Here is a 23,609-nt window from a genome sequence, read left to right on the forward strand (position 1 = left end):
GGAGCCTAGGAACGTTATTTGACAGAGAGGCGTCTGTTCGAGAGAGGGCTAGGAGATCATTGGTTTCATACGTAACAGTAATTCCATTAATGTATACAGATGTGCCCAAGGCCACACAAGAAGCATTTCCTTCACCTTTTGGATAGAGTCCCATTTGCCAGGAAAAAGCTTGCTAAGACGTCCCCCGAGTTTAAGGACGGTCGCAGCTTCTATGAAGCAGAGTCTGCTGCTCAGAGGACTAATGCACCTACTGCAGAGATCTGTATTTGACTTCAGGTCACAGATCAACACTTGGTGTCATCTCCACGGTTCATCTTCCCAAATCTGGTAAAAGAGTGATACTGAGATGGATGCAACACATTCTTCTATTGTGGCATGAAAACCCTTGGATGAGCGTGGACTCACTTATGGACTCTGTGATTCCACAAAGAGTGTAGAAGGTTTTTATTGCAGGATTTGCATGTTTCATAATTGATTGATTAGAAATCTTGTGTAAGGGGTATCCTGCATCCTTCATCTTACACCCTTTGTGATGTCAAAGTTCCCCCCCCCTCCCTGAAAGGCAGGCACCACACTTCATGTTTTCTTTAATGATGTCCTTTGTGATGTCACAGCTCCCCTTCCCCGCTGAAAGACAGGAGCCACAGCACATCTGTTTAATGATAGAATCTGGTGATGTCACAGCCCCCCTTCAAGGCAGAGGCTGCCACCGTGTATTTGTTTAATTATAGTCCTGTGTGATGTCACAGCCCCCCTGCTGGAAGACAAGAGCCACAGTGTATCTGTTTAATTATAGACATTTGTGATGTCACAGCCCCCCTGCTGGAAGACAAGAGCCACAGTACATCTGTTTAATTATAGACCTTTTGTGATGTCACAGCCCCCCTGCTGGAAGACAAGATCCACAGTGTATCTGTTTAATTATAGTCCTTTGTGATGTCACAGCCCCCCCTGCTGGAAGACAAGAGCCACATTGTATCTGTTTAATTATAGACATTTGTGATGTCACAGCCCCCCTGCTGGAAGACAGGAGCCACAGTACATCTGTTTAATTATAGACCTTTGTGATGTCACAGCCCCCCTGATGGAAAACAAGATCCACAGTGTATCTGTTTAATTATAGTCCTTTGTGATGTCACAGCCCCCCTGCTGGAAGACAAGAGCCACAGTGTATCTGTTTAGTTATAGACTGTTAGACTTGGCAGTCTCTAGTTGACAGAGGTATACACTTCTGGCAAATAGGGACTGACCTCCTCTAGTCAGGGCAAGGGGATCACACACTTAGATAACCCCTGCTCACCCCCTTGGTAGCTTGGCAAAGCAGACAGGCTTATCTCAGAGGCAGTGCGTTAAGCATTTATGACCACATACAGTAATAAAGTGAATAGACTACAAATGGACACGACACAGTAGTATTATAAAAATAAGGATTTTTATATAAGGCTTAGCACAAGACCAAATAACGACAAAAATATACCACAGTCTTAATAAATACTCTTGGAAGGAAAAATAATAGTTCAAGTGTAGTTTCTTCTTAGCACAAAGTCTTTAGTAACAAAAGTAACTCTTCTTCTTAAAAACACAGTTCTTGGCAACAATGTAACCCACACGGGAGTCACACGACGTTGAGGCAAAGTTAATCCAAAGGTTCGGCGTCGACCGCGAGGAGCGCTACGTCGAGCCCGGAGTCACACGGACTCCCACAACAGTACCTTGGAAAAGTGAAGCACTCGATGATCAGCGGCGTCGAGATGTCCGGCGTCGCGTCTTCGGCGTCGATCCGGCCTCGGAGTCCGGGCGACCTGCAGCGGCGTCGATCGATGTCAGGCAGGAGCAGCGCTCACGAGGCGAAGCAGGATACGGCGTCGTCGTCGATGTCGATGATGTTGCAAGAGTGAGCAGCGCTCACGGCGTCGAGAGGGCTCGAAGTCGATGCGATCAGCAGCGGTGCAGACACGGGGTCCCTTGGAGCTGGAGCCGAACTCGCTACTCACTCGCGTTGCTGCTGGCGACGATCGGGCCCGGCGGCCGGCGTCGAGGAAGCGGGACACTGGAGCCGTTACTCACGATGTCGAGCTGGATTCGGCGGCGTCCGTCGGCGTCGAGATTGCTGGTTTCTTTCAGAGGTGCTGGATTCACAAGTTCCAGCAACAAGCACTTTTAGCAAATGATGAAGTCCTTTAGCCCTGTGACTTCAACAGGAGACTGGCACTCTTCCAGTCCTTGGAGATTTTCTTAGCAAAGTCTGAGAGTACACACACAGTTCCTCTCTCCTGGTTCCTTGGCAAAAATAAAGAAGCACATGCAGGATTCCCCCCAGGAAACAGCACACTGGCAGAAGGGGTAGGCAAGTCTTTGGATCAGCAGGCTTCTTGTCCTTGGTTTCAGGGTTCCTTGTCAGAAGTGATCTAAAGCAGGGCCGGTCTTAGGCATGTGCAAGCTGTGCACCTGCACAGGGCCACCAAACCCCAGGGGCCACCACACCAATATTTATCCTTAATATATTTATCCTCTGAGGATGGATACATATTTGTGTGGCGGCCCCTGGCAGGGATTTGGCTCAGTTCCACTTCTAAACACCCTGACCCCCCCGCCCCCTCTTTACTGCCCTCCGCGCTCTGCCCCACCCGGGCCCCCTCTTCCGGGGCCCCCTACCTACGCTCCCTGCCCAGGGCCACCATGACCCTAGAGCCGCCCCTGTCTAAAGTCTTGGTTCAGGGGTCCTTCTCTTATACCCCTTTTTGTCTTTGATCCCTTTGTCCATGCAGGGGAATTTCCCAACATCCTGGGTTTGTTGTGGGTGTAGCCAGGCAGAGGCAACTGGCCTATTCACTGTGCAGGGCAGAGTCCTCAGCCGCCCAGTAGGAGGTGGAGCCAGTATTGTCACTGGCAGGAGCAGAGCTATCAGCCTCCCGGTAGGAGGTGGGGCTAGGATCGTCCCTGGCAGGCACAGAGCCATCAGTCGCCTGGCAGGAGGTGGAGCCAGCATTGTATCAGGCAGGGCAGGCTATCAGAAGCTAATCTCCCCCTACTCTCAATGCAAATCTCCCACTCATCCCACACTGACTCAGCAGATCTCTGGAGCCACCCAGCTCCTGTCACACACACACCAAACCAGCAGAAACCAGAATTAGTTAGACAAGAAAATAGCCACTTTCTAAAAGTGCTATTTTCAAACCCAGATTCCAAAAACCATCCACACAAATGGATGCGTGATTAAACCCTAAGTTCAGGGATACCAAACTCGACATTGCACCATGCTCCCCGAGCCAGCTAGGATTATAGCATTAATAACCCAGGCAGCCCATTCTAACTAATGGAGAGCAGGTTACCTTACAATAGTGAAAAACGAATATGGCTGTAATTCACTATTAGGACATGCCAACTTGGTTAGGCTTGTCCTACCTTATGCTTACAATGCACCCTGCCCTCAGGCCTACCATAGGGGTGACTAACATGAAGTGTAAGGGAAGGTTTAGGGACTGGCAAGTAGGTGTACTTGCGCAGTCAGCGTGACAGTACCAGACTGCACGTAGGTCTAGCAATGGCAGACCTGTAGACATACTTTTACTAGGCCGCTCTTGTGGGTGGCACAACATGTGCTGCAGGCCCACGAGCAGCATTTGTATTTACAAGCCCTGGCACTCCTGGTGCACTAGACTAGGGGCTGACAGTAAACCAAATAAGCCAAACATGGAATTCAATCAATACAGTAATTTAACATAGGGAGCGCTTGCTCTGTGGCACTGATCAGCAGTGGCACAGTGCCCAAAGCAGTATACCAGCAAAAACATCGTAAACAGTGGAGGGGAGGAGAGACTCAAGCCAATGATGTCAGGTCTAACATAGACATTTGTGATGTCACAGCCCCCCTGCTGGAAGACAAGAGCCACAGTACATCTGTTTAATTATAGACCTTTGTGATGTCACAGCCCCCCTGCTGGAAGACAAGATCCACAGTGTATCTGTTTAATTATAGTCCTTTGTGATGTCACAACCCCCCCTGCTGGAAGACAAGAGCCACATTGTATACTGTTTAATTATAGACATTTGTGATGTCACAGCCCCCCTGCTGGAAGACAAGAGCCACAGTACATCTGTTTAATTATAGACCTTTGTGATGTCACAGCCCCCCTGCTGGAAGACAAGATCCACAGTGTATGTGTTTAATTATAGTCCTTTGTGATGTCACAGCCCCCCTGCTGGAAGACAAGAGCCACAGTGTATCTGTTTAATTATAGACCTTTGTGATGTCACAGCCCCCTGCTGGAAGACAAGAGCCACAGTACATCTGTTTAATTATAGTCCTTTGTGATGTCACAGCCCCCTGCTGGAAGACAAGCGCCACAGTACATCTATGTAATTATAGACCAGTATGATGTCACAGCCCCCCTGCTGGAAGACAAGATCCACAGTACATCTGTTTAATTATAGACCTTTGTGATGTCACATCCCCCCTGCTGGAAGACAAGAGCCACAGTACATCTGTTTAATTATAGTCCTTTGTGATGTCACATCCCCCCTGCTGGAAGACAAGAGCCACAGTACATCTGTTTAGTTATAGACCTGTGTGATGGCGAGGTTTCGACCTCAGTTCTGCATGTCTTGCCTACTTACAGGAGTTTTGCTTATGCGGTGAAGGAGTTCACGTTCCCTCTGGAAGGGAGGCCTGCCTTGTATGTAGAAAACTATCTCTTTCCTCAAGGTGCTTTGATGATAGAGTGAACATAAAAAGTTTAATCCCAAAAAAGCGATTGAAAGCTTGATGGTGCGCAGGGTTGGGTGGGTGGGTGATTCTCCCAAAGACATACAGGGCGACTGTATTGTCGTAAATTTCAGATACCCCCACACAGTTCACACACTACTGAAGGCACATGAGGAAACACCAATTTGGAAAACTAACATCTGCGCTGTCCCACTAGGCCATTTCTATAAACCTGTGGGATTTAAAACGTTGAAAAATCTAGCAAATTTGATGTTGCCTGCAACCTCAAATAGATTTTACAAGCTATCTCTGCTGGAAGAAGTGGATTGACTACATCCGCCAAATTCCACTATAAATGCACCTATAGTGCTAACTAAAGATTTGGAAACGCTAATTATAAAATTGGGTGGAAAGACGAGGATCGAAGCGAGTAAGGCAGAGAAATTGTCCTCAAATTGTGTTAAGACAGTAATAAGTCCAGCACACATAAACAAAACTGCCCGTAAAGCTAGCCCAGTTCTAAATATTGTCTTGTGGAACATCGCGGGTCTCAAAAAGAACCTTAGAGATCCTGAGTGGAATGGTTATATTGGAAGTAGCGATATCTGCATGTTGCAGGAAACATGGGCAACAGAGACTATACATAGAGTGGGATACAAACATTTTAATACACTAGCGATACCATCCATAAGAGGAAGAGCTTCAGGTGGACTACTCATTTGGGTCAAGGTAACCCTTGATATTATGATAACCCAAATAATGATAGATTCTCCAGACATTTGGGTATCAAAATAGTGACAAAGGATAAAAGGGTCCTAAACATATATAACATCTATAATCGACCAGGACTAGCTTCAAGAGAGTCCCTAATATTGGATAAAGTGGACTAGTCACCAGTGTTAGCATATTAATTGGTGGCGATCTTAATTGTAATTACGAACCCATTAAGGGGCTTGAATCAATTCTAGAAGACGAAGATTTGGCAAACAAGATCCCGATCTTGTCTAACTGCAACTCTATCCCAGGCACTGCCTTAACACAACAAATAATGCGAATACCAGTGAATTATGGCCTGAGGGTGTGTAACGGTCGCCTCCCCTCAGACATGCTAAAAGGACCAACTTTCTTTAGAAACACCACTAGGAGTAACTTAGATTACTTCATTCAATCATTTGATCTGTGGAGTTATGCTATGGATCTTAAAATAGCACCAAGGGTGGAGAGCGATCATCGTCCCCTTGAACTAGCCATAAACTGTAGCATGTTGACCAGTTCAGTTGATTCTAGGGGTATTATTCCCAATGATATTGATAATATTATAGTCAGCAATGATCGCCGCTCTGTTAAATGGGTCCATATGCTTGAAAACGGCGAGAAACTAGCAAGTGTTTATAGCACTTTGGCAAACACTTTTTCTGACCATACTATTATGGAATTAGATAAGCATATCTTTCTAGAACTTCATAAGGACTATTTTAAAGCACTGGTACCACTAGTAACGAAAAAGCCTAGAACCAAAGGTGCAAACACTAAAGAAAAACCAATGGGTAAACCGTGGTACAATAAAGACTGTCGGGGCGCTAAAACGGAGTTCGTTTTTGCAATAAAAAACAATAATAGCTCGATAGTTAAGGGTGCGAGACAAAATTATAAGAAAGTTCTAGAGAATGCTAAATCAGATTGGGATGACAAGATCTGGCTAGACCTACTGGTAGCAGCTCAAAGCAGGGACCAAACGGCCTTTTGGAAAATTGTTGCAAGTGGGAATGGTAACGAAAGGGGCTCTAGAGAAGTCTTCCTTGATGAAACCACCTGGATAAAGCACTTCACTAACCTTTATGCTGCCCCTGGGAATGGAGTTCGCACAGAGGTCGGGTTTTCTATTAATCCGAGTGAAGAAAAACTTGAATTTGACCTCCAGGAAACACTTTTGGCTATTACCACAGTTAAAACCAGCAAAGCCCCAGGCCTAGACAAGATTACCCGGGGACCTATATAAATACGATACTGGAGTCTGGGGTCCTTATATTAACTACCTGTGTAACTCTATAGCCGAGGGAGGTGAGATACCTGAGACATGGAGGGGGGCAGAAATGATTTGTATTTTTAAGAAGGGCGATAGAAACGAACCCTCGAACTACCGCCCAATTAGTTTAATTGATGTTTCACAAAAGATTTTTGCTAGGCATATTATAAACTGTATTAATTATTGGATTGATGAATGGACAATCCTTTCCAAATTCCAGGCGGGATTTAGAGCAAAAACAAGTACGATAGATCAGGTGTTTAGGTTCTGGTGTATCTATTGGAAATATGTGAATCTGAGGAAAGGCCACCTATATATGGTATTCGTCGATTTAAGGGCAGCATTCGACCTCATCCCCAGACATCTACTATGGGAAACGCTTAACAACCTAGGCCTACCGGCAAATCTATTGGAACCAATTGTGAGATTACATCAAAATAACTATGCTAAGGTGAGATGGGGACCAGGTGGCGAACTAACCAGTCCTATTCCAATAGAACGGGGGGTTCGCTAAGGATGTGTCCTGGCACCAACATTGTTCTCACTATATGTTAATGACATCCCCTGTTTCTTGCAAGGTTGCAATAATGATTCTCCCAAATTGGATGGTGAGCGAATACTGGCCCTATTATTTGCGGACAACAGTATTCTTATCTCGCAAACACCGAATGGCCTCCAAACACTGCTTAACACTTTCCAAACATATTGCAGTACAAAAGGGTTAGAGATAAATGCCACCAAGGCAAAATATATGGCAATAAATCCCCACAAGCATTTTAGAGAAAATGTGGCCCTTAATGGACAAAAACTGGAATATGTGGAAATGTTTAATTACTTGGGAGTCTCACTTGATTCTAAAACAACATGGAAAACACAAATAGATAAAAGCAAGTTGTTATTAACCCAAAACACACTACCAATCCTGAAAAGAGATCGAAACAGCCATAACAAAGCTATAACTCCTGCATTGGAGATTTTCCGATCAAAAGCACAATCGGCAGCACTCTATGGTGACGAATTGTGGGACCCATCAAGTAAGAAGCCATTTGAGGTTAATGAGAATACATTTTTAAGAGCCCTGCTAAAAATTCCTGTACGTACTCCGTTAATTCCGTTAATGCTTGACTTAGATATCAAGCGTACAGATCACCAGGTAATCATTAGACCGTTGATGCTGTGGATTAGGCTATGGATAACGCCTGAACTATTAGACTATAGGGCAGCACTAACAGAGATCAAGGATATGGACAGAAATAACTCCATCGCATGGTTTAAACATGTGGGTACCTGGTTTAAGAAGATTGGCTTAGCCCATTTTTGGAACAGCCCCTTGTCATTAACCTCAGACTCGAAAAGGACATCAAAAGTAACCTTTTGGGCTTTTATGGATCGGAATAGATCGAATGGAGGTGATAAAGGATCCTTGGCGATGGAATTTCTCTTGTTCAAGGACAGTCCTTGTTTTGAAACCTTTATCGATGAAGTGAACCCTCCCTTGGCGAAATCACTGTACTTGAAGTACAGATATGGAGATCTGATGTTAAAATCAAATATAAAAAGGTGGGATCACTCCTGCACCGACTTATGTACGTTGTGCACAGGGGAAGCTAAGGAAGATCTAACGCATGTTTTATTTTTCTGCCCAGCTTACTCGATTGTTATGAAGAGATGGATTAAACCTCTATGTGTAAACTTGGGCGTGAAATCTTATAGAGAAGCCGAAAGGATCTTCAAAACTGATACCCGCCAGGTTATTGTTTTCGGAGTTAGCCGGTTTTTGCTGGCTGTAAGTTACATTAGGACTAAGGCTGGTGAGAAGCTTTAGGATTGTACAGAGAGTTGATATGTTGTTTATAACTGTCAGGGGTATAAACGGTGTAAAATCCAACACAGCACGGTTAAGAAGAGACAAAATGTACTGCTCAACTTGTATTATGTGGAACATGATGTATATTAGTTCAATGGGAACACAATTTTTATTATATAATGACATGCCTTTTTAATTATTTATATGGTTTTAGTAATGATTGATGCCCTGATCCATTTTGATGAAATCTAGTGGTTATATATCCTTGGAGGTCGTAATAATGGTAATAATGATGAAATGTTAATACTTTTTTATTCCTGCGCCTTAAGCTATGAAAAGTTTTTTTATTGCATCTTTTATGATACCTTGTATCGAAACAAAGATTTTGAATTGAATTGAGTGAACACACATGAACGCGCTGAATGAGTGGATCTTTTCAATGATCGGCGCTATGTGCAGGAGGCATGTTTTGCTCAGGCTTCTGCTGGACAGTTGTGCTGTCCTCCGGGGTACCTCTGACAGCATCACTGCTGAATATGTGCTCTGCCCGTGTGGGAGTTGTGCGCCTTTATGTAAATACAAAGATAAGTGCACACAAAACGTTGTCGTCCGCAGGCGCAATGGTTCGGAAACTTGGAAGGTTCATTCTAAACGAAATGCTTTGTATGTTGTTAGTTGTGATCCCGTCAGTGCCCTGAAGGGCACACATTATTCTATCATTAAATTAAATTAATGCTGAAGTTTTATCCCTAGTCCTGTCAAGAATAGAACTCATGCAGAGAAAACACTTTGCACCGCCTCCATCCCTGGCACAGCCTTTCATACCCAGATGTGGTATCGCCGGTGCAGGCACAGCCCTCCGTGCCCGGCGCAGCCTTTCATACCCAGATGTGGCATCACCAGTGCAGGCACTGCCCTCCGTGCCCGGCGCAGCCTTTCATACCCAGATGTGGCATCGCCGGTGCAGGCACCGCCCTCCGTGCCTGGCACAGCCTTTCATACCCAGATGTGGCATCGCCGGTGCAGGCACAGCCCTTCATGCCCAGCGCAGCCTTTCATACCCAGATGTGGCATCGCCGGTGCAGGCACAGCCCTCGTGCCAGGCACAGCCTTTCATACCCAGATGTGGCATCGCCGGTGCAGGCACAGCCCTCTGTGCCTGGCACAGCCTTTCATACCCAGGTGCAGCTCTAAATCGCTTGGCTCATTACCAAGTGATCGGACGCCACCCTCGGTGATGAACCAGTTCCAGTGCCAAAGCCCCAAAGCTGGCACAACTCTGCCTCAATGCAGCAGCACAACAACTAATGGAAGCTTCCTTTACGCAAAGAATAGTGTCCTTTGTGCCCTGTAATAACACACAGTGCCCAGCACACAGCACGGCACTGGCATACTTTCACACACAAAACACAGCCGCAGACTCACCAACGTAACTAAGAGCAAGCTGACTTTCAAAGCTAGTAATGTAAAGTGTTTTATGAATATAAAAGGAGATATTGGCAAAAATGCTCATTTTAATAATTTTTATCCACATTTAGTGTCTAAATAGTGGTGCCCTTTAGAGGCGGGTCTACAGAGTACTATTGAGTTGGATAAGGGTTCTCCAGGTCGGTGTTAAGTTAGAAAGTTTGAAAGAAAACTTATTATTGGCCATATTGACTCATTCCCTGTTGCAGCCTGACCTGTTTTTGGGGGGAAATCCCTGCCTTCTGCTTTTGCTGCGGGGACTGCTGATTCCTTCCTGCGGGGCTCGCTGCTTCTTGTCGGCGGCTGAGATCCTTCACCCAGTGCCCATACTGCAGCGCCAGGGGGGACTACAATACCCAGAATCCCCGGCGGCGCAACGCATCATGGATCTGCGCCAGGAGGTGCTTAAAAACTGACTGGACCCCACGCAGCACGGGACGCGCGTGGGCATGCCTGGGCGCTACCCAGGTGAAGCCCGGGCCAAGTGCGGGCCAGTCCGCGCCCATCCGCAACTGGCAGAGGCTGGGCTGGGCCACCCCCTTTTCACCTCTCAATTGGCCTCTATGCAGTGCTGGTTAGTGATTGATATCTGTTGAAGTTTTCCTTTGTAGTCCCCTGTCTCTTTCTTGGTAATCAGGTCTCGGGTTTAAAAGTAAAATATGAGTAAGACCACCCTAAAGGGGGTCGTTGGGACACTCAATGCTTTTCTCCTCAGAGCCGAATCTGTTCTCATTAAAGAGATCGAACTCACCCAAAGAAGATTAGCTCTTGATCCCCGTAGAGTATCTGCTGGGGCTCCTTCAATCTGTCCCAAAGAGGGGGTGGGTTCAGCTGTAGAACTATCACTGCAATCATCTTCTGGCCATTCTCCCTCGTTGTTAGTTGTTCCCTCACCCTCACCTTTAGCGAGTGATCATACCACTACTATTACCTCTCCTGCCATGATCTTATCTAGTCAGCAGCGCCAAACACAGGCCAAAAAAGGTGAGGGTCGAGTTTCAGCTCCATCTAAAAAGAGGAAGGCGGGTGGGCTCCCACTACCTTGCATCAGGCTAGTGAAGTGGCCAAAACCAAAGGGCCCCCGTGGCAAGAAAGGCCACCAACAAGAGGCTGCCACTGTCAAGATTCCCAGTCCCACATCCATCAGCTCCCCGATCAGCTCTAATCAGATGCCTTGTGATATGGAGGTGAGGCTCATCGCTAAGTTTGAAGAACTACTACAGGCAAAGTTTGATCCATCGGTACTAAAATTGTCAGATATTGGTCAAAGATTAACTAACATTGAGCACCAACTATCGAGTAACACCCTAAGTTGTGCTACTGCTCCTAGTGAAGCATTGGCTTCAGTTCCAACTGTTCCTGCTGTTTTACCTACTAGCAACAAGGCTTTGGCGGGTACAATGGTGGCAGAGACCCCCAGCATCCAACGGGCAATAAATTGGTTCCTGACACAATAGTAACACACAGAAGAGAAATACTAGGGAGCGACATTCATTGCAGGGCCCCACAGGGAGGTTCGAATAGCCATTACTGTAATGAAACTCTTAATCTACCCCCCCAGGCAACACCCTATACGCTTGTCCTCACTAATGTACCCCATTTACAATCTGGTGCTGAGGAAAACTGCGTTTCTCTCAGGAACAAGGCCCTCCATTTAATAGATTCCAAAACAAGGTTGGGGGGTCAGTTATTCGGGGGCTACAAAATGGCACACAGAATTGCGTGGATAGGCAAATCAAAGAAAACAAGTAGAGGCAACTGTGTGGTGGTTAATTTTGGGTCTCCCCATCTAGTCAAGACAATTCTTGATAGGGCCGGCTCACAGTATTTAAGTGAGGAAGGTATAAACATCCTACCTCTGGGGTACTTTTATCAAGACACAAGGTTCGTGCAAACACCGAGGGTTGTTAGTAAGTGTGTACCACCTGCTCAGGGGATATATGAGCACTCTGTCCCAACTTTTAACCCCTCCCATGCTGGTGATGGAACCGCTCCATCACCAGCCTTAGTCGCGCTGTGCTGGTGATGGAGCGGTTCCGTTACGGCCCGCTCCGCACGCCTGCGCGGCGCTGATTACGTGCCTGCGCCGATTACGCGCCTGCGCTGAGCGTTCCATTGAGCGGGCGGGGCTGTGACGGAACCGCTCCATCACAAGCACAGCGCGCCCGATGCTCGTGACGGAGCGGTTCCGTCACAAGCATGCGAGCGCCGCACGGCCCCCCCTGCCCCCTAGCGCTGCGGCGGAATCATTCAACAATTTGGAGGATATTGATTGACTGGATCTAGCGTCCCAGCCAAGCAACGACTCCTCACGACGGGTTCAGGAAAGAAGGAGCAATCGAGTGCACTACACCTGTGGTAGGGGAAATCGAGTGTCATACATTAGTAGTTTGGGTAGTCTGGCCACACCAGGGTCTTGCTCCAACGAAATGGTTCGACTCTGTACTATCAGTGATAATGTTCTACCCATTCTTACGCCAATTTCTGATACAGGCCTACCATTAAGTACACCACTGGAGCCTCCTGCAGTTCTTAAAAAAGCATCCTGGAACATTGCGGGGCTTGTAAGCAAATTAGCCTCTACGGAATGGACCTTATTCATTGAGGAACAGGATATCATATTTTTCCAAGAAACCTGGGCAGTGGACAAGGTATTCTTTGAGGGATACCTTCATTTTTCTAAACCAGCGGTCCAGGGAGAAAGGGGTAGACCGAAGGGGGGCTTGTCAATCTGGATTAGGCAGTCCCACTCCTACAATTTAGAGGAGATTGTTATTGATTCACGGGACATTCTTATTCTCAAGCTATCCTATGGTAATACCCAGGACATTGTATTTATTAATGTTTATTCTAGGGGTCAGCAAGGTGGGAAGGCGTCTGACACAGTCGACCTTTTAGATGTTTTTTAACACAACACAGAGGGAATAGCAACATTATAATCGCAGGGGATTTCAATTGCACATATGAACCACTTGATTGTGAGGATATGAATTTTAGTTGTTTTGAGGAGAACGATCAATGGTCAATCCCACCACTGGATCTTTCTCCCATAAAAAAGTGGACCAGAGCAGCACTCGAGTTAAAAGCTCTCTGCCTAGAACACGGGTTAAGAGCAGCTAACGGCCGCACGAAGTCCGACAAGCTTGGGGTCCCAACATTTAGCAACGGGCACCGTGCTAGTCGTATAAACTATTTTATTATCAATATGGAATTATGGCCAGAATTGCTTGATATGATGGTGGTATCCCGGCCTGAGAGTGACCACTACCCACTCTTAGTTTCTATGCGGGCTATTGCCCTTAAAAACTTACAAGGACTGCAAAACAGCCCGGATTTCGTAGAAGGCCATCTGACTAATGATACCAGACGCCTTAAATTGTGCAAGGTTGCACTTGACCCAGAGAAGTTGCAAGCTATGAGTAACCTTGTAGCAAATTCCATTGTTACCCTTCAGGCAGAGGCTGAATTGGGGGAAGCTAGGGATAGGGTATTGCAGACACAGGAGCATCTTTTTAATCAATTGAAAGGTCTTTTTCTTACACATAACAAAAAAGTCCCATTATCATCTGCCAGCAAGGCAGCATCATGGTATAACTCCAAATGTCTTGCTGCTTACAAATCCTTCGAAAACACTACTGGGTACGGGCTCCCAACAGTAAGGCCAAGCCACTGACCTAACCATAAACTGAACAATTGCCAATACTGTTGTCCTCAATTCTTCTTATTTGTCACAACACGTTGGAGTTAAACCAAACATGGGACCAAGACAGTCTTGGTTCCATGTTTGGTTTAACTCCAATGTGTTGTGACAAATAAGAAGAATTGAGGCTTACAAATCCTTGGGAGCCGCAATTAGGAGTAAGGGCCAGGCCTCTATAAGAGAGAAGAGGCAGGTTTATAAGGTAGTAAAATCTAATGCTAAACGGGAATGGGATGAGGGCCACTGGGCGGAACTTCTCCTTGCCTGTTCTGGGTGGGATATGACACGATTTTGGCACTTGGTGAAATGGGGGAGTGGGGACCCCGGTAAAGTTCCCACTAATTATGTGGAGCCCGATCAGTGGGTCCACCACTTCAAAGGTCAATTCGCTAACAACTCGGGCGCTCAGGACACCTTTGTTGTGCAATCGCCCCCTCTTCCCCTTAGCATCTCCAGTAAGGAGGTAGAAGTAGCCCTCCTCAAAGTCCCAAAAGGAAGGGCTCCGGGCCTAGACTGCATTCCTGCAGAGCTTTTTGTACAAGATCTGGCATCCTGGGCAAAGTATAGCCAACTTTTAATGAATGCCATCGATAAAGGGGGAGTAATTCCTAGTTCCTGGGCAGGTGCAGTTATCCTTCCCATTTTTAAAAAGGAGGATCGCTCACTACCAGCAAACTACAGGCCTGTAAGCCTGATTGATTGCATTCAGAAAGTTGTGGCAAGAGTGATACTAGGTAGAATGCAGGCATGGATGGACAATTGTCACATCCTGTCAGACCTACAAGCTGGTTTCCGACGATGTATCAGTAGAGTGGACCAGGTGCTAAGGTTCATTCTCATTTATTGGCGTACTGTTACTCTGGGGAGAGGTTCCATCTACGCAGCTTTTGTGGACTGCATTTGACCTAGTCCCACGCTCCAAACTGTGGCACAGCCTTTTAAAGCTGGGCAGGCCATTGGAAATCTTGTCTTTTGTTGTTCAATTGCATACAGACAACTTTGCCCAGGTTAGGTGGGATACGGTAGGTCACACCACTGATAGGTTCCCGGTCGAGAAGGGGGTCAGGCAGGGGTGCGTGCTCTCACCCACCCTATTTTCCATCTATATAAACGGGGTATTGAAATACTTTGAAAACTGCCCCACTGATACCCCAGTCTAGGCGGAAAAAAGATCCCACTCCTAATGTTCGCCGACGATACTCTTATCGTATCTAAAACAAGACAGGGTCTTCAACGTGCCCTGATAAGATTCAAAGAGTTCTGTGAATATCATGACCTTGTTGTCAATGTTGACAAAACGAAGGTTATGGTCCTCCAGAACTCATTTAAACACATTGGTGAAGTAAGGATGCAGGAAGGTGCTTTAGAGCAAACAGAGATTTTTTTCATATCTAAGGGTAACCCTAGACAAAAAGATGAGCTGGAAGCACCAAATTGACGTTCTCACGGTTAGACATGCCCAAATTTCGGGTGTGCTGCTGAGGGAGCATAGTCGCTCCTGCACCAAACCCGTGGCCCCAGTATTGCAGATTTATAATTCTAAAATCAGTGCCATAATTTTGTATGGTTCAGAGTTGTGGGCGCATGCGAATCTGGATGCGCTGGTGGTAGCACAAAACACATTTCTATGATCATTAACCGGTTTGCTGCAATCAACCCCCCTAATTCCTTTTTATTTGGACTTGGGATGTCACTCCATCAGAGATGTTGCCCGTTACAGATCAGTATTATACTGGAAAAGACTCTAGGTGACTCCTGAACTAGTCAACTACGCGTTGGCCAAGCGGGAAATTCGGGATATGGGTAAGAACAATAAAATTGAGTGGTTTAGGGGTCTCAAAAACAATCTCAGTGAGTTGGGATTGAATCGGTTGTAGACCTCCCCAGAGGGAAGTGTCTTTCCAAGTAGCTAAAGATGGCTTATTGGCACTGGATCTATTCCCGACAGTTCACCTCTTTCAGTAGTCTTACCCTGTCAAGCACCTTCTTACACATTAAATCCGAACCTAATTACGATCAGTACTGTGATCTAATCTCCTCAACTCGTGATCGGAATTTATTCCATCAGTTCAGAGTGGGAACTTTACCCACCAAGGCCTTCACCTCAAAGTAGTCTAATTTGCATGCCAACCTTAGCAAATGTCCTTTTTGCCCAGATTGGGATGAAACTGTTGCCCATATGCTATTTGCATGTCCAGCGTATGATAACCCGAGGAGATGTTGGCTAAAACCCCTGTGTCTTTCTATGGGGACCAGGGCCTACAGCGAGGCATTCAGGTTATTTAAAACTGCAGTGGATGGCCCATAGGTTATTGCCCTCGCTAAGTTTGTGGGCTGGGTGTGGGTGATTCGCTGGTCTGTAGGGAGGCGCACGTAATCTTCCACCCCCTTTTTTCTTTTTAACAATGTGTTACTTCCTTGCATATGAATTTTATTGTACTTTTTGATGCTCTTTTTAAAGCTGAACTGTTCTTTGCGCACTACATAGGTGGGTTTTAGTATTGTATTTAATTATTTATAGTTTTAACAAAGTGTATTATAGGAGATAGTCACAATCATGTGTGTCGGGATAGTAATGTTTATTGATGATTTTTAGCCCCTGTGCTTGTACTGTGTTGACTTTTGTGATTAACTAACTATATATCGCGCACCCACAATCCACTGCTGATGATGTCACATATTACATCATTCATGACATGGTCAGTGACATCACTGATGACATCACTGATGAGTGTTTTCAGACTTACCACTTCATTCCAATCAAGATGGCTTCTGGTGTGCCATACTTTTGTCATAAGTAAGACTGTTAGCGCTCTAGTTGTTCTTTAGAACACTCTGGGACATTCTGTCATTGGGCTATACTTGGGGTACATCTGGGTGATATTTGGGCTACATTTAGGCTCTTTTGTCTCTGGTGGCCATCTTGGGAGACTGTATGTCAGAATTTTTTTATGAAATTGAAGAGGGTTTGAGAAGTCACTCAAAATGTGCCCTAATTTTTCTTTCTGCAGCACTAATCATAATTCATATGGCAAAATATACCCCCTCATTTTGTTCCTTTTTAAATTAAATGTTTTAAGAGTTACCACTTTATTCCAATCAAGATGGCTTCAGGTGTGCCATACCTTTGTAATAAGTAGGACTGTTAGCGCTCTAGTTGTTCTTTAGAACACTCTGGGACATTCTGTCATTGGGCTATACTTGGGCTACATCTGAGTGATATTTGGGCTACATTTGGGCTCTTTTGTCTCTGGTGGCCATTTTGGGAGACTGCATGTCAGAATTTTTTAATGAAATAGAAGAGGATTTGAAAAGTCACTCAAAATGTGCCCTAATTTTTCTTTCTGCAGCACTAATAATACCTTCTATTGCATAATATACCCCCTCATTTTGTTCCTTTTTAAATGAAATGTTTTAAGAGTTACCACTTTATTCCCATCACGATGGCTCCAGGTGTGCTATACCTTTGTAATAAGTAGGACTGTTAGCGCTCTAGTTGTTCTTTAGAACACTCTGGGACATTCTGTCATTGGGCTATACTTGGGCTACATCTGGGTGATATTTGGGCTACATTTGGGCACTTTTGTCTCTGGTGGCCATTTTGGGAGACTGCATGTCAGAATGTTTTAATGAAATAGAAAAGGATTTGAGAAGTCACTCAAAATGTGCCCTAATTTTTCATTTTGCTGCACTAATCATACTTTATATGGCAAAATATACCCCCTCATGTTGTTTCTTTTTAAATTAAATGTTTTAAGAGTTACCACTTTATTCCAATCAAGATGGCTTCAGGTGTGCCATACCTTTGTAATAAGTAGGACTGTTAGCGCTCTAGTTGTTCTTTAGAACACTCTGGGACATTCTGTCATTGGGCTATACTTGGGCTACATCTGGGTGATATTTGGGCTACATTTGGGCTCTTTTGTCTCTGGTGGCCATTTTGGGAGACTGCATGTCAGAATATTTTAATGAAATAGAAAAGGATTTGAGAAGTCACTCAAAATGTGCCCTAATTTTTCATTCTGCAGCACTAATCATACTTTCTATGGCAAAATATACCCCCTCATGTTGTTTCTTTTTAAATTAAATGTTTTAAGAGTTACCACTTTATTCCAATCAAGATGGCTTCAGGTGTGCCATACCTTTGTAATAAGTAGGACTGTTAGCGCTCTAGTTGTTCTTTAGAACACTCTAGGAGGCTGCAGTAGAACACAAAGGAATCAACTGACAGTCTCTGTCCTTGTTGGATGTACATGTTTTACTGAGAATGTCAGACTTCATTTTCACATGACTGAGAAAGATAATGTGAATTTACAGAAAATATGCTTTCAGTTTAGCGTTTAGATCCCCTTCCAAACCACTGTGGGAAAATCATGAGATATTAGTTTTCTTTCAAACAATATTCATGATATCACAGCAGAAGGTTTTTTCACATGGTAAAATCACCTTAGAACCCACCACAATTCCTAAAACGAGTATGGTACCATCAACAAATGACTTATAATGTAACTAAAGTCCTAAAACCCTCTATTAACTACAATGCTTTTTAATGAGGTGCTATCATGTATATTGGTCCCAAGATGGCTGCCAACACTTCTTGGATGAAGTGCTGACAGCCAATCAGATCAGATGTGTGGTTAGGCTCCGCCCAGATATATATCTTTTTTTGAACCTAAATTACTTAAAATCCACTGGAGCACATATATTGAGACCTAGCAAAGGCACATCGGGCTAACAGTCCCTACAATTTTGCCAAGTTTCGTGCAAATCCATTCAGCCGTTCGAGCTAAAAGTGAGGCCAACCGCCCTATGGAAATTAACATGGGAAAAACGCGTTTTGGGACCCCCCTTTTTTCTCGCCCCCCCCTTGATGAAACCCCCCCAAATTGTCAGGTGCTGCTCAGAAACAAAATGTTCCATTTTCCTGAAAATTTCAGCCAATTCCGTCCACAAACGCCAAAGTTATTAGACATAGAATTTTCAAAAATCCCATAGAGAAATAGTCGCTCCTACACCAAACCCGTGGCCCCAATATTGCAGAATTTTTAATTCTAAAATCAGTGTCGCAATTTTGTATGGTTCAGAGTTGTGGGCGCATGCGAATCTGGATGCGCTGGTGGTAGCACAAAACACATTTTTATGATCATTAACGGGTTTGCTGCAATCAACCCCCCTAATTCCTCTTTATTTGGACTTGGGCTGTCACTCCAACAGAGATGTTGCCCGTTACAGATCAGTATTATACTTGAGAAGACTCTGGGTGACCTCTGAACTAGTCAACTATGCGTTGGCCATGCAGGGAATTCGGGATATGGATGTGAACAATAAAATTGAGTGGTTTAGGGGTGTCAAAAACAATCTCAGTGAGTTGGGATTGAATCGGTTGTAGACCTCCCCAGAGGGAAGTGTCTTTCCAAGTAGCTAAAGATGGCTTATTGGCACTAGATCTATTCCCGACAGTTCACCTCTTTCAGTAGTCTTACCCTGTCAAGCACCTTCTTACACATTAAATCCGAACCTAATTACGATCAGTACTGTGATCTAATCTCCTCGACTCGTGATCGGAAATTATTCCATCAGTTCAGAGTGGGAACTTTACCCACCAAGGCCTTCACCTCAAAGTAGTCTAATTTGCATGCCAATCTTAGCAAATGTCCTGTTTGCTCAGATAGGGATGAAACTGTGGCCCATATGCTATTTGCATGTCCAGCGTATGATAACCCGAGGAGATGTTGGCTAAAACCCCTGTGTCAGGGCCCACAGCGAGGCATTCAGGTTATTTAAAACCGCAGTGGATGGCCGATATGTGTTTGCCATCGCTAAGTTTTTGGGCTGGGTGTGGGTGATTCGCTGGCCTGTAGGGAGGCGCACGTAATCTTCCGCCCCCTTTTTTCTTTTTAACAATGTGTTACTTCCTTGCATATGAATTTCATTGTACTTTTTGAGGCTCTTTTTAAAGCTGAACTGTTCTTGGCCTACTACCTAGGTGGGTTTTAGCATTGTATTAAATTATTTATAGTTTTAACAAAGTGTATTATAGGAGATAGTCACAATCATGTGTGTCGGGATAGTAATGTTTATTGATGATTTTTAGCCCCTGTGCTTGTACTGTGTTGACCTTTGGGATTTCTTTTAAATCGAAATAAAGTTTATAAATGTTAAAAATGTATTATTGGCCATAGTTGTGCCAAACTGTAATATTAGCATGACTCGAATCAGAGACACAATAGTAAAAGCACGGAGTGGGCACGGTGGCCAACTCCTTATTGGATCCTGAGACGGCTGCAACGCATCCAGAACACCTCGGCATGACTAATCCTCGATATCCCTCGATGCGGCCACATCACACCACACCTGAGAGGCCTGCATTGGCTCCCCATCAACAAAAGGATCACCTTCAAACTCCTCATCCACGCACACAAAGCCCTACACAACGACGGACCAGCATACCTCAACGACCGACTCAGCTCCTACACCCCCACCCGCAGCCTCCGCTCTCCCAACCTCACCCTCGCCACAGTCCCAGGTACCCGGAAAACCACAGCCGGCGGCAGATCCTTCTCCTACCTCGCCACCAAGACTGGAGCACTCTCCCTACAAGCCTATGACAGACCCAGGACCTGCTGGCCTTCAGAAGACTCCTCAAGACCTGGCTCTTCGATCAGTAGCAGCCCCTCCCCCCCGCGCCTTGAAACCCTCACGGGTATGTAGTGCACTTTACAAATGAAATGATTTGATTTGATCCCAGTGTCCGCGATTCCTAATGTGTCATTAAAGAGCCCTAAACGTGTGTAGGTGCACAGAAGCTTCAAGAAACATCAAGATTGTCCAAGATGCCCCTGAACTACCACACGGGTAATGAGCAAATGTTGTCTGCAGCAGAGCGACCCATGGGGATCCGCTAGATCTACATACCAGTCACAGCATTTCAATTTAACCTCAATGTGTGATCCTGGGTAAATCAAACTTAGCAGTGCCTGGAAATGGCCAGGGCCCCAATATAAGTGGTGTCCAAATAAAAGGGGTTCTGTTATGGTATATGTTTTGCTTTACATTGTGTGTATTTGTACTCTCCTCTTCAGTGGGAGCCCACATTCCTAGCTGAGAACAGAATGATTGATTTTAGAGTTTTCTTCAGGACTCTCTGCTGCACGCTGGCCTGCCGCTGTGATCACAAATGTGGCCCTAAGTGTCCCAAACACTTTACTGTCCTACAAAGAGGGCCCGTCAGTTGTCCCTCATAGGTATTTGGGAAACAAGAAGCACATATTGAATGCAGAGCTGCAAATTGTAGGCTGCATGATGACGTTGTCCTCACTCTCTACGCATAAAGATGCAGAGGCTACAAAAACCAACCGCAGCATCACCACACAATTGAATTCTAAAGGGCGTAAGATCGACCGCGAGCCCACACTGGAACAACAACATCAAAATCAAACTTACGAAAGGGGAAGCCACTAGACAATGCATGGAGACAAGAGCGACTCTGGGCTCCACCACAGAAGATTGGGCCTGGATCTCAATGGCTCTGCACACTAAAGGGAAGGCAAATCCCTAGCACACAAGTAGTAAAAACAAGAACAAACCTCTGATTATTAAGCTGGAATGTTGCAGGCCTCAAATCAACCATAGCAAACAAGGAGACCATAAGTCTACTCAAAACAGAAGACATCTTATGCTTACAGGAAACATGGGCAACATCACCAACCCCCATCAAAGGCTTCCAGGCCGTACACACCTTAGCATGTAAGAAAAACATATTTGAAAGACCTATTGGTGGGGTATCAATTTAGTTAAATTTGAACTTACAAGTACAGTTGGAAGAATGGCCCACAAATTCACCCGACATCCAGATCGTCACCATAAAGGGAATAAGGTTAGAATGAATTCCAACCACAACTGCAGTAATTAACCTATACATTAACCCAAATAATAAGACAAAAACAGCATGCACAAGGATGATCACTAGCCTAAATAGAGAATATCTCTACGAAAACCCAGGTCACAAATGCATTATCACAGGGGATTTTAACATGAGCGATCTGTGCAACTCGGCCAGCCACCGAGGAGATAAAGGCCAGAATATCATGGAAGCTTGCATCAATAAATTTAGCCTGTAGCCGGCAAATCAAGTGGTGCAGCCAAACACGAAACCACAACCAACTTTCAAAAACATCTCCACACTGGACTATATCTTTTTGAGGCAGGACTTACAGAGGAGGTGCAAAGATTACAAGGTGACTAACACCACCACGAGTGACCACAACCCATTAACCATCCTCCTCAATATAAGCACAAAAATGCACTTTGAACATTAAACTGCGGGTAAAATGATCCATACAAACATAGATACCGCACTGATAAAACGTATAAAATGGGGTCTCGTAAGCCAAGAGAAATATAACTCCTGGAAGCAGGCTACAGTCATAACCAGTCTCAAAAACCAATATCTTCCGTCCCAAATTGGGTAACCTTAGAATACCTATTATGCAATACGCGGTCGACCTTGTCATCCTGGACCCAACCTCAATAGGCATTAAAAGGGCTCTGGAGACTCTTCATCTTTACAACTCAGAAGATAAACCCCAAACCAAAGCAAATAAAACCAAAGTATTGGTTTTTGGTCATAAACTAAAAAAATCCTTGCTGTGCTGGAATATCGGACCACTAAGAATTGCAACCACAAATAAATATACTTATCTGGGTGTACAATTCTCAGACACTGGTAGAACAACACCCCAGGCTAAATCACTGGAGACAAAATCGGCAAAGGTCACGCACGCCCTATGCAAAATACACTAGAATCTCATTGCCATTCAACGGAGGGTATCCGAAGAGCAATACAAGCCAAGCTATTTTCAACAATTAGCTACCTGGCCTTCCCGAGCTTATTGCCCGATAAATCGGATCACTTATATATCATGGCTTTCCAGAAAGTCTTTAGGCTGCCATTCTCAACAAGGCGTACACTGATCCGACTTGAGTTTAATTTGACTTCAATGGACATAGAATGCAAAAAAACCATAGTGAAGCTGCATCACCGTGTGAACGAGGCTAGTGCGGGTACCATGAGGGAACACTTCAAATACTCTTCACGGACCAAACTAGTCAATGGGCTGGGTACCGTGCTTCAGCTAACAAAACACTGCCTGACAGCTGATCACACAGCGATATTACAACTGCCAACAGCTAGCCTGAAAAACCTGTTAAAAAACAGGGAAAGATCATCTCAAGGAACCAGGACATAGATACGATCAAAGCTACCCGTGGCGCAGAGGGCCGGGCCAAATCACACGAAGCCACGCTATGGCAACCTTACCTGAAAGCCGGCCTGGGTAGACAAGCACTTCAAAATATTCCGAAGACCAGGCTACTAACCCTACCAATAAAGGATTATAGGGCACATTGGAAATCCACACCAACTGGAAATAGAGGATGTCGCCTGTGTCAATACCACACAGAATCAGCCGAACATGTCATCTGTTGTTGTCCAGCCTTGGTAAGCCTGAGGCGTAAATACTTAAGGGCAATGTTCAACCTAAATAAAGTAAGAAAATACAAGGAGACTTTAACGCACATATGTACTATAACAGTACCAATGGAGCTTGCACGTGCCAGGAAGTTTTTTGCAGCTGATGGAAAGAATCTATGTCAAACTCAATGTACGGAAAAATAACCCTATCTACGTGCCGACTGTTGATGAGTATCTACATCACCATTAGTGACTCTGTGCTAAATCCAATGGTCAAGAACAGTGCTATTTTCGTTGAACAATTATTACGTGCACGAGCACGTTACGGCCCTCAGTGATCTTGTAAGTTAAGATGAACTAATATTAGGGCATTGGTTGATCAACAGATGTATACGTCTCTAGATGTTTTTCTCTTTTAAATACTATCTCATT

This window comes from Lissotriton vulgaris, unplaced genomic scaffold (genome assembly GCF_964263255.1).
Source record: "Lissotriton vulgaris unplaced genomic scaffold, aLisVul1.2 SCAFFOLD_1555, whole genome shotgun sequence".
NCBI classification, from domain to species: Eukaryota; Metazoa; Chordata; class Amphibia; order Caudata; family Salamandridae; genus Lissotriton; species Lissotriton vulgaris.